The sequence below is a fragment of the Canis aureus genome, chromosome 14 (assembly GCF_053574225.1).
Source record: "Canis aureus isolate CA01 chromosome 14, VMU_Caureus_v.1.0, whole genome shotgun sequence".
Classification (NCBI taxonomy): domain Eukaryota; kingdom Metazoa; phylum Chordata; class Mammalia; order Carnivora; family Canidae; genus Canis; species Canis aureus.
Genome location: NC_135624.1, coordinates 41,781,296 through 41,791,784, shown reverse-complemented (window position 1 = coordinate 41,791,784; position 10,489 = coordinate 41,781,296). Strand labels below are relative to the sequence as shown.

The following is a 10,489-nucleotide window of genomic DNA, read 5'->3' as shown; positions in this document are numbered from 1 at the left end:
GTTAGAACCAACACAGGACAGGAGCTCAGAACGTGGTTCTCTGCCTGAATTAAGACCCAACTGTCGGCGTCCTGTAACTTATTTTTCACATGACGACTCTTTTCCAGATTTCTACTAACAATTCAAAATCTCAACCCCAGATTTGTTGGGTTTTTTTTATTATTATTTTTTCAACCTCAGATTTGATTACTCTTCCGCCTATATTCTCAAAAGCATGCCTTGCTTTAATAAGGACGGAATTCTCAGACACAAAAAAAATTGTTCTCCAAAATCTTGGAGTCTCCTCCACCATCAGCACCTTTTTTTTTTTTTTTATCTACCTCTATGAATTGCCTCTCTTGCTTTCAGAGCAAATCCTTCCAACCCAGGCCCTTGCTCCTGCTTGTCCCACTCTGCTCCCCTCCGCCCCCTCGTCTTTGCACTGATGACCAAGCCAGGAGGTCTCTGCAGTACCTGTCTGCTTGTGGCAGTCTTGATTTAAATATTTCCAAATGTCTCCTACTGCCTGGAGCTCAAGCCCTACCTGCAAACTGCTGGTCAAGGAACCCACTACAGGAGTCTCCTCTTCCCGTGAATTCCCCACACACACCCCTGCTTCTTTGCCTTTGCTCGGCCGTTAACAGCATTCAGAATGCCTTCACCCTTTGCACGTGCCCCGTCCCACATGCAGATCTCCAGATACTAATACTCTAAGATTTCCACAAAGCACCCACGAGGGCCTATATTTCCTGGTAACCCAGATTTCTCTCCAATTCCCAAAGCACTTATTGTCTCTCATCTGCGAAATAGATAGGATTTATGATCAAAAGATCTGGGCTTAAAAAAAAAAAAAAAGATCTGGGCTTAAATCCTGCCCCCACCACTAATTCTCTATGTGATGACGTACATCTGTACGAAGCTCTTTCCTCACCTCTAACACGGGGAAGATGACAGCACTGATCTTTTTTTTTTTTTTGATAGCACTGATCTTAAGTAAGGATTAAACGAGATGATGCATATGAGAGCACGTGAGAACTGTTGGTGTAATCTACCCAGAACGGCCATTAGAACCTGTGTGTTTTGTCCCTGGGTTTCTGAGTAGATTAAGGAATTCAACACTTATTTACAGAGCACGTATTCTGATGCTATTCTAGACCCTGGAGATGCAGTCTCTGAATCAACAGCACCGTCTAGTAGACAACACAGATAATAAACGACGTGATATAGGGTCGTGATAAGAGCTATGAAGAGAAATAGAGCAAAACAAGGGGATAAAAAGTGGAAAGAACGGTTGGCTGCTGGAGATAGTTTACATTAAAAAGGCTTCACCAAAGAAGTGACCCATAATCAGACAACGAAGGAGGTAGTGAGCACCGCTCATTGCCAAGGGCAAGGCATTACAGGCTGAGAAATGCAAGCTCCAGGCCCACAGGTGGATGGATACAGCATTCCTGGTGAAGAAGAAGCAAGGATGGCTGAAACGGAGCCAGTGAGGGTAGCAGGCCAACGAGACGTGGGCAGAGAGGCAGCTAATAGCCTTACAGACAATGACAAGGACCTCGTGACTTACTCTGTTCAAAGCCACTGGAAACAGAGTTTTAAGCGGGGAAGTGATGTGATTTGATTAACATTTTATTTTTAATATTTTATTTATTTATTCATGAGAGATACAGAGAGAGAGGCAGAGACACAGGCAGAGGGAGAAGCAGGCTCCATGCCAGGAGCCTGATGTGGGACTCGATCCTGGGACTCCAGGACCGCGCCCTGGGCCAAAGGCAGGCGCCAAACTGCTGAGCCACCCAGGGAATCCCCTGAGTAACATTTTAAAAAATTACTCTGGCCATTGGATGGAGAATTGACACGGCGAGACACATGAGCAAGATTGATGCTAGGAAGACACTGAGGACAGAACCGCATAGGCCGGGTGAGAAAAACGGTAATTTGGCCTAGGCAGTAGCCACGGGGGCGTTGAGAAGTGGTCAGATCCCAGGCTTATTTTGAAGACAGAAGCTAAGAGGTTTGCTGCTGGACTAACCAAGCAAGAGATATCAGCAAAGGAGAAGAGTCGAGAATATCTGTACGTTGTGAACAACAGGATGCACGGTGGTACAAGCCACTCAGACAGGGAGGGCTTGGAGAGGAGCAGCTCCGGAAAGAAAAATCGAGAGCAGCATTTTATTCCTATCCAGACTGAGACGACCGTGTGATACCCCAGTGGAGACACCGGGGAAAGAGATATAGTCGAGCTTGGAGGCAAGGGGCTAGAGGTACGTGCTTCGACATAGACCACGAGATAAAATCAGCCATAAACTGTCCGTGAGCAAGAGAAGAGGTCCGACGGCTGAGCCCTGGGGCCGGCCAACCATTGAAAGTCAGGAAAAAGAGAAGAGCCCAGCAAAGGAGAACTGGAGGGAACAGCTCATGTGCCAGGAGGCCAATTATAAGAGGAGGACGAAAAAAAAAAAAAAAAAAGAGGAGGACGAAAAATGTTTGAAGAGGGAAGGCATGGTTGGCGGTCCACCGGTGCCGAGGGGTTGTGCGAGGTGAGAGCGGGGCGTTACCTGTTGGATCTGGGCAACAGGGGACGCTGACGTGAGCAATTTGCCAGGGGATGGTGAGTATGCACACAGCCTGGGGTAGATGAAGGAAAAGCCGCCGTCTGAGGGCCCATCCCTCCCTCATCCCCTCCTGGAGCTCTGGCTCAAGAACCCCTCTAGCTTTGCAGCTGTCATGCACGAGCCCGAGATCCTGCGGCTTGTTTCTTTGAGGAACTCTAAACTTGAAAGCCAGAAGAAACTCAAAGCCAGAAGAATCTTTGCAAGTCTTTCAAAACCGGCAGCAATGATATTATCCTGAAAGATGGGGTGTTAGAACTAAAAGGAAAGTTTTTCTGGACTGTGTGTAGCCGGTCACACGTCGGACACCATGGAAAATGCCCAGGATGCAAGCGTGGCCCTCAGCCCATGTTCAGGGTTCCCTCCATCTCTCACTTTGACGAGACATGGGAGTCACTGATGGATGGGACATCCAGAGAGGCAACACGCAAAAATGTGGGGAATCTATCCCTGAATTAAAGAAGGAGGCAGGGATCCCTGGGTGGCTCAGCAGTTTGGCGCCTGCCTTTGGCCCGGGGCGTGATCCTGGAGACCTGGGATCTGGTCCCGCATCAGGCTCCCTGCATGGGGCCTGCTTCTCCCTCTGCCTGTGTCTCTGCCTCTCTCTCTCTTTCATGAATGAATGAATGAATGAATGAATAAATAAATAAATAAAATACTTTTTAAAAAAATAAAAATAAAGAAGGAGGCAGAAAATCAACCAGCATGGTACGAGTTTTGAGTTGTGACCACGCTTCTGTACCCTGGAACGACATAAAGGATCCTATTTTCCCCCCAAAAAAGAAGCGAGGTCAACAAAGGTAGAAAAGGGTTCATCACTCAGATGTGGTTGGCTTCATTTCAACTGTGGCAGTGGTTTATTTTTTTTTATATGGTTTTGAAGATTTAGGGGGGAGGGGCCGAGGGAGAGGGAGAAAGAGAATCTCAAGCAAATTACCTGCTGAGTGTGGAGCCCAACGACCCAAGACTCAATCTCGTGACCCCAGGGATCGGGACCTGAGCTGAAATCAAGAGTTGGACACTTAACGGACTGAGCCACCCAGGTGCCCCTCAATTGTTGCGGTGTGTTTTTTTTTTTTAAGATTTTATTTATTTATTCATGAGAGACACAGAGAGAGGCAGAGACCCAGGCAGAGGGAGAAGCAGGCTCCATGCAGGGAGCCTGAGGCAGGACTCAATCCCGGGACCCTGGGGTCAGGCCCTGGGCTGAAGGCAGGTGCTAAACCGCCGAGCCCCCCGGGCTGCCCCTGTGGTGGTTTAAATCCCCCAGGGTTCAACTACCCAGAGGCACAGCTGACTGACCTTGCACCTCCCAGGAGGCCACCGCGGTCTATAGCCCCGTCGATTCACAGGATGACCCTGTGACAACCTTACAATCGGTGAAAGCTGCCCATCTGACCATGTTTAAGTGGAGCCCAGATGACAGATTCTCCGCGGAGTCTCCTGGGAAGAAGGGTGTGAAAAGCACTAAGATAAACACCGTGCCTGGGTTTCCTGGGTAATGCGACAGCTTTGCGGCTCCTTAAAAATAAGAATCTCTCAACAAACGAGCTTCCCGCACATTCCTGGCAGATCCAAGCCCGGGTTAGAAAGCTGTGCAGCTACTCACATGCTGTGGTGGCCGAAGACGAGACAGCAAGAGCAGCTAAAAGGACCTAGAACGTCATCGCCACCTTTGATCTCATCTGAATGAGAGCAAATCAGACCCTAGATAACGCAGGGCTGAAGCCGTGCCCCACGCTCCTGAAGGTGGTTTACCGTTTCTTAGATTTTTGGAAGGTCATTTAATGTAGGTACGGTCTATTACGTAACATCTCCAAGAGGTCTGGCTGAGTGCCCTGTAACCAAACACAGTGTTTTTGTGGCAAAGAATCGGAATGTTCATGTTAAATGGAGTAAATAAAGATAATGAACAGCCTGGAGTCATTTAGGATCAGGTTAGAGTTTTGCCACTAAATAAATTATGGAAGGAAGGAAGCAAGGAAATAAGGGAGGAGGAAGGAAGAAGGGAGGAAGGAAAGAAGGAAGGAGGGAGGGAAGGAGGAAAAAGGGAGGAAGGAAGGAGGGAGGGAGGGAGGAAGGAGGAAGGGAAGGGAGGGGAGGGTTTGGAGGGGAGAGGGACGGAGGAAGAAGGAAAAAGCCTCAAATTTTGAAAACCTAAAATTAAAAAGAATGCCTCTACTTCTTTAGGTTTTGTAATTGTGTTCAACTGACTGTGGACCTATAAAAATAAAAGGAAACAGGCAGCCTAGGGAGCTTAGTGGTTTAGCACCACCCTCCTGGAGACCTGGGTTCGAGTTCCGCGTCGGGCTCCCTGCATGGAGCCTGCCTCTCCCTCTGCCTGGGTCTCTGCCTCTCTCTGGGTGTCTTTCATGAATAATTAAATTTTAAAATCTCCAAAAAAATAATAAAATAAAATAAAAGCAAACATGCAAACTTCACCCCGTAAATCTGCTATCCTGAACGTGCAGACCCCCAGAGAGCTTGCACTTTTACGACGTGAAGAACAGGAGGAGGACAGGAGGACAGGCCACCGCCACACATCAACAGGCGCCCGGTGGAGTAGGCTCCAGCCCGGCGGGAACGGCGCCCCGACGCTGCTGAGCGCAGGCCGAGCAGCGCTTGGCCTCTGGGCCCAGGGGCCCCCGTGGACACGAGGCCGAGACCCTGTTTTCCACCCAAGCCGTACGATGCACAACGCCGGTGCCCCCGAGCTCCGGGAACATTACGTGCAACGTGAGGATGGGGGCCACGGCCAGGCCTGAATCCCCCACAGGCAGGATCCGCGACACGTCGGGTCAGAAAGGGATGCGACAGACTGGCAGGGACTCTCAGGGCTCAGCGCACGGCCACCTCCCTGGCAATAGCGGAAGGACAGAAGCCACCGCAGGACCAGCCGGTGGGGGACGGGTGCAGGACCCGCGACGGGCGTCCAGGGGACCCACTGAGGCTTGAGGGCGGGGGCACCGCGGACAGCAGCCGGTCACGGGAAGGCCGGTGCCGCGTGGGGCCCAGGCAGCTGTCCTGGGTGGGGACGAAGCGCAGGGGTGCGGGATGGACACAGCTGTGCGGGATCCGCACAGTGCGGGGCGCTTAAGGCCCCCGGCCCACCTCACAGGGCTATGCAGCAGATTCGGGTTATTTGCCTTCATCACCAAAGTACCGCTCCCCTGGCCTGGGGGACGCCAAGGTTTCAGGCGGACAGGCCCGCCCCTTCAGCTTCAGGAGCCCTGCGGACCGTGTTGCCACTCAACCCGACCCTTGTAGTGTGGAAATGGCCCTGCACCAACGTCCACGAGTGGGCGAGGTTTCCATAGACCTTTATTTTTTTTTTTCCCCATAGACCTTTAGTTATAAAACCAGGCGGTGGGCCGCAGTGTGCTGACCCCTGCTCTATGGGAAAGAAGGCTTCGGATTTTCTACATAGATAAAAAAAAAACTATTACTTGGGCTTTGGAAGAGGAATTTCTTTTTTAAGATTTTATTTATTCATGAGAGACACAGAGAGGCAGAGACGCAGGCAGAGGGAGAAGCAGGCTCCCTGCGGGGAGCCCAACGTGGGAATCAATCCCGGGACCCCAGGGTCACAGCCTAGGCCGAAGGCAGATGCTCCATCACTGAGCAACCCCTCCCACCACGTCCCTATAGACAGGGCCCTAACTCAAGGCCTGGAGTCCCAAAGTTGAGGGAAGCAGCGCCTTGGAAGGGTCACGTGGCCGAGAACACCAAGGACCCCCCCCCCACCGCAGGTGGCAGCGGCCCGGGAGCATCACCCGAGGCACCTCGGGTCTGGAACCTCGTTGGGCCAACCGCCTGGGTAGGATCAGGTGGGGGCAGGTGGGGGCAGGTGGGAGCCCCGGGTGGGGGAGGTCACGGATCCGAGTGGTCCAAAAGGAAGGTGATGTGGGGCCGTGTGGGGAGCAACCTCGGGACCCGGCGGAGCCTGTGAACAGGGCAACAGGCACCAAGGGCCGTAGCAGTCAGGGCCTCCGCGCTACGCTGCCGGGGACGCGGGCAGGAGAGAAGTGGGGCAGTTTGGGCGGGGCGGGGGGCAGACAGCGCAGGGTCCCCCCCCCACAGCCCCGGTCGGGGACACGGCCACCGGGGGGGAGAGTGCTCCTTCGGTGGCCAAGGGAGCTGGGTGAGCAGAGCCAACCCAGGACCCCAGCAGGCACTTGAGACCCCACCTGCACCCGGGACCCCACCCGCACCCGGCTCCCGAGGGCCCCAAGGTCCTGCAGGCACGCCAGACGCCGAGCGAGCCCAGGAGCAGCGGGAGCTGCGGAGTGACCCTGAGCAGAGCGAGACAAGGGGCGACAGGCCAGACGTGCCTGAGGAAGACCCTGCAGGGGAGCGGGCCCGGGTGAGGGCCCCACGGAGACGCCCACCCAGGAAGCCACCGCAGCGAGCCTGTCGGCCAGGTCTGCACCAACCCTAAAAGCCCTGGGGCCTAGACAGTGCCCTGGCAAAGGGAAGACCCCGGAGCACCTCTTGCTTTCTCCTGGTCGGAGCCCTAAAAACAGGTAAGGAAGTCTCGTGTTGGACGGTCACCGATGACATAAAACGCAGGTTTATCATCAAAAGAAGAGACGACCCCCAGGAAGTGGACAGTGTCCAGGTCTTAAACAGCTGGCACCCTGCTCCCCTGCCGGCCCGCGGGCCTTCAAGGTGTCGCACAGAACTTCACAGTAAAAAAAAAAAAAAGAAAAAAGAAAACTTAAAAAAAGAAAAAAATTCGTCAACCCGTCACCTCGCCGGGGTGAACGGCCACCCCACCCGCGGGCACCCCGGCCTCTCACGGGCTGCAGGCTGCGTGGGGCCCACGTGCGCTGTGAAACCTGCTTCCGGACTCCATGGAGGGCTGGAATTCCAATATAAACTCCGAAAAAGCAAAGGTCTATTTTAAATTTCCGGGCCATTATAAGTAAGGCAAAATGTTGGCTTTTGCCAGCTGTCTTAGTTTTGGGGGGGAAAAAAAAGCCAAACAGATTTTTTTTCCTCTTTTATGTTTCATATCCAAGCCACAAGCCAGAAAACACTGGTATTTACTCCAATGCTAATAAAAGTAAATTACTTCGTGGTTTTGGGTCACTGGTATAAAACTCGTGCTCTTTTTAGTTTATGTAACGTACAAAAGTTCAAAAATCTCAAGATGCACCCAGCACAAACCGAGGACTTACTTATGCTTTTCTTTTTTTTTTACTTTTTTTTTTACTTTTTTTTACTTTTTTTTTTACTTTTTTTTTTACTTATGCTTTTCTAGGTGATTCAAAGCATTTCTTTTTTGTTTTAGTTTTTTGGTTTTTTTAGTTTATGTTTGAACTACTTGTGCTCCTCTACACCAAATGCTCTCATGCTTCCCATGGGATTCTTGGTCTCTCGTCTTCTGTTATCTTTTTTGCCTTTATGACGTTACAACTTTTTTTTTTTTTCTTCTTGAGCCATCTCCTGGATTACAGCTACTCAAGGCGGAAGTCAACCCCGTGGGACGTCACATTTCCAATGAAAACTCTCCTCCTAAACGGCGAGCTACCCATAAAGATCTTTTTTTCCGCCCCCTCTGCAGGGAAATGGAATCTAATTAATCCTTTTTGCAGTTGTCTTTTTATTTCCTAAAGAATACAAGTCCACTGGGACCAGAACAAACAACTTGAAAGGAACATTCTAGGGCCGAATGCGCACATGCCAAGCATCCTGCCCCCCTCCCCAATCCATCAAGTCCCTGCACCAGATGTTGGGGCTGGATCCACCCCAGAGTTCAGCGTGCTTTCAAGTCAGTCTTTCCATCAGCCAGATGCTCAACTCGACGGTTCCCTTTATTTATTATTATGTATTATTTATTATTATTTATTATTATTTACTATTTATCACACAAAGCACCGCACAGACCCGGAGCAGCAGCGCCCTTGCTGACGCCAGCCAGGACGCTAAATAGGTGGGTTTTCCGCGAGCTGCCCCAAAAACATGCTACTGATTTAGACCGGCCCGCGGAACCATCAATCACGGCCCAGGCCGACGAGCGGCCGTGCGCTGCACATGTTCGCTTCATCAGGATCTTACTTAGGTCTCGGGGCTTTTCTCCTTTATGCTTTTCAACTAAAGTAATCATTTCCATGCAAAGGAAAGGGACAAGATGTGAAGGGGAAATGCCACTCAGGCTGATGCTTTGCTGACCCCACCCCACAAAAAAAAAAATCCAGATTATGTGGAAGGCCCCCCAGCCCGTAAGACATTGCCAAGCTTTCACAAACCTAACAGAAATCAGGCACCGGCCCCAAAGGCAACCTCAGTAATAAGGCCTTTTCTGTTATTTTTGTGCTAAGGTCACAACACACATCCCAGTGGGCGGGAGGGGGGGGATGGGGGGGGTCACAATAAGCAAAGACTATACTCATGATTTGAGTCGGGGGTTAGGGATCCACACAGTGAAAGGCGACCACGGAGCCTCAGCTTCTCAGAAACAACACGTGTAATTTTCTTTTATGTTTTGTGTGTGTGTGTGGTTTTGGGGTTTGTTTTGTTTTGTTTCCAGCAAAAGACAGTAAAAGTTGTGCAACTCCCGATACAACTGTGCATCAAGGGAGGCAAAATGTCCTTGGTCACCATAAGCAAGGAAACGCACACCCACAAGCCAGGCGGCCTTTAGGCCTCGAATGGGAGGGCCGCGGCCACGGGCGCCAGAGCAGTGCGGGGTTGAGACTGGTTTCCCCACATCCTGGCCGCGGGCAACTTTCCACTGCAGCATGTGCTGCCTCAGTTTCCTCGTCGGCGAAGCAGGGGACAGGAGGGGTCTCCTCGTCCCGGTCCTCACGTTTATGCAAGGATTCGGTGAGTTCATCGGTGCTCAGGAGGTGCTGGCTTTTGGAAGAGGCCCTGCTGTCCCCTGGGGACTCCCCTACTGTCCCCTGGGGGGCTCCCCAGCTGTCCCCTTGGGGGAGGTCCCCGCTGCCCCCTGGAGAGGCTCCCCCGCTGCCCCCTGAGGGCTCCCCTGCTGTCCCCTCGGGGGGGGGGGTCCCTGCTGTCCCCTCAGGGGACTCCACGGCTGTCCTCTGGGGGACTCCCCTGCTGTCCCCTGGGGGGCTCCCCAGCTGCCCCCTCACGGCAGGCCCCCCGGCTGTCAGGAGTACCAACCACATCATGTCTGGAACGCCAAGACCAAGACCCCTCAAGTCCGATTCTATGAAGCACTAGCTCCAAGGTTACAGGTAGAAAACAGGTTCACAAGATTTTGGGACCGGCTCGTCCCCAAGCTTCTCCTAAAGCGACACCTGCCTCCTCGGCATCCCCTCCCGCCCTCCGTGACTCTAGGCCCAGCCCCCGCCCCCCACCTCCTTTATAACCGTCCTCGGGGTCTGGCCTTGGGTGAGCCACGGCCCCCTTGGAACCACAGTTGGCCCCCCGCTCCCGCTGCCCCCTCGCCTCCCGCCCGTGGCCTCTGCTGGGCAGCCACAAGTGGCTCATCCCCCACGCCCCGCGGCTCACCCCTGCAGATCCCCACTCCCGCTGGCACCTCACTGGAAGGGACGGGCTGTCCACAGCAGCCACCCCCAGGACCTACGGCCGCACACACCGTAAGTGCCCATGGGTGTCGACGTACCGGACGGATCCGCAGCCGCGTCAACCTCCAGTGGGACTTTTCCTTCTCGGGGTGCGAGTGAGAGCGGGGGCGGGGAGAGTGTCAAGCAGACCCCACACCCGGGGTGGAGCCCAGAGCAGGCTCCATCTCGCAACCCTGGGACCCTGGGACCCAACGTCGAGGGTCCCTTAATGGACTGAGCCCCCGCCCCCGGCGCTCCTCCCCGGGGTCACCCCTCTGGCCCTTCCATCCCGTGTCCGCGTCTCCTGAAGCCTCGTCTGCGCCCACCCCATGCAGCATCTCCCGGAAGACCCGGTCT

The 10,489-nt window shown here is 53.1% G+C and overlaps 1 protein-coding gene across 13 annotated transcripts in view; it reads right to left on the bottom strand.

Annotated features, from left to right (window-relative positions):
• Positions 1–10,489, bottom strand: part of LIMCH1 (LIM and calponin homology domains 1) — a 299,956-nt gene that overhangs the window by 199,099 nt on the left and 90,368 nt on the right. The gene's annotated exons all lie outside the window — the stretch shown is intronic.